Below are 2,002 nucleotides of genomic sequence, written 5' to 3'. Positions count from 1 at the left end.
TTAAACGTTAAACGTCATCGTATGGGTGAAGATTTTTTCTTTTTTTTCTTTGAAAAATCAACCGAATTTAGGTTCATTCGACCAGCAGTTCACAATCAGTTCAGTAATTTTATGCCAAATTTTCTACTGACAGCTTTGTATTGTAAATTGAAATGCAAAAGCTGGTAATTTTCGATTCGACAGGTCGATCCAGTCTGATTTTTAGTACCTTAAACCTAATATTAAAACCAACCTGCTTAAGAAAGATCATTTCTTGGAGCTTGCTTTATCATAAGATCCACAGCGGCATTTGTAGTGCACTGAATAAGGCTTATATTTGCAATCTAATTTCTCTAAATAACATCTTTAATTTTTATGAGTAAGTCTTTATCTTTCTTGTACATTAGGAACACTTCCTACTGAATTAAAATCAAATTTAATTTCCTTAGATAGTAGTTTGGACTTCATAGCTGGACCTTCAAATAATTAAAAGCTCATGAATTTTTTTTACAATCGAAATTTGGTGGATTTCGAAGAACCGAAACAATACTTGTGAACTTTAGAATAAAAAAAGAGTAGTTTATTTTATTCGATACTTTGACTCGTAATTTTCTTCGACTTCAATTCAGTTAGGAATTTTTTTATTGCTTTCCTACAAAATGTACTTGCAATTTCATAAAAAAAATTCTAAACTATGCAAATACCCTATCATTCTCAAATAGGATCTAGTGGTTTTTTGACATTTTTTTCGCAACATATGAACATAAATAGTGGGTAGTTTATTTATAAGCAAGGTTTTGAAAACCAAACTTCGAACTATTTTGATTATTAATTCATCGGTTAGAGACTCAACTGGTCAACCATAATTCAACTGGAATAATTAAATTATAATAAAATAATATATAAAATTATAAATAAATACACAAAAATATAATTATGATATCTATTATATATTACTAATTTTATAACCAAAATATGTCACATGTCACTCCTTTATTGTAATTGAAATCAAATCTTTTTCTCCAAAATTAAAAAATTCTTCCCTTCTCCCTACTAATTTTACAACCAAAATGTGTCATATATCACTCCCTCATTGCAATTGAAATCAAATCTTTTCATCCAAAGTTAAAGAGTTTTCTCCTCCTCCCACTTTCTTTTTCTATCTCTCTTATTCTTTCAACCACTTTATCTCTTTTATATATCATTATCAATTACTAATTACGAATTTGATAATCAAAATGTATAATATGACATTCTTTAATTGCATTAAAATTTAAATTGAAATATTGAAATTGAAATTGAAATATACCTATATTATGTATCATATATTATATATTACTATCTAGTTTAATAATTAAATGTGTCACATGACACTCTCTTATTAAAATTGAGAGAAAATATTTTCCTCCAAAATTAATAAACTCCCTTCCTAAATTCTTTCATCTATCTCTCTATTTTTCTATTTCTCTCTACCATTTTCACTCTATATATAATTTATATTTTATATTAGTAATTTGACAAATCAAAATATGTCATCTGATATTTTTTTATTACAATTAAAATAAATTTTTCTTCCAAAATTAACAAACTCTCACTCTCATTATTCATCTTTATCTTTTTCTTTCTTTTCTTTCATTCTCTATTTTTTCTACCTTTCTGTTCTACAGAAAACAAAATTAACAAAATAATATAATTTAAATAAAAATTATTTATATTAGTATCTTAAAAAAATATATAATGTATGATAAAAAGACAAATTGGATGCTAATTAAATTCAACCCAAATTATATATAAAGAGATTTGTTTTGCTCTGGGTGTCAGGGAGGTTAATTGTATTTCGAGAAGAGGTTCATTGCATGGACGCATGTGTTTCGGAAGATAAAGCCATTCGATATTACTGCAATATAATGCATTAACATTGTTTGTTAGAGATATTGTGCTTGTTTCATTGAATGTGTTTCTATAACACATTAACCGGTCCAAAAAAGTAAATTAAGTGATCTTTCCAGTTAAATATATTGGA

Source organism: Arachis ipaensis, chromosome B01, assembly GCF_000816755.2.
Source record: "Arachis ipaensis cultivar K30076 chromosome B01, Araip1.1, whole genome shotgun sequence".
Lineage (NCBI taxonomy): Eukaryota > Viridiplantae > Streptophyta > Magnoliopsida > Fabales > Fabaceae > Arachis > Arachis ipaensis.
The sequence above is the reverse complement of the archived record's forward strand: the minus strand, read 5'-3'. Positions refer to the sequence as shown.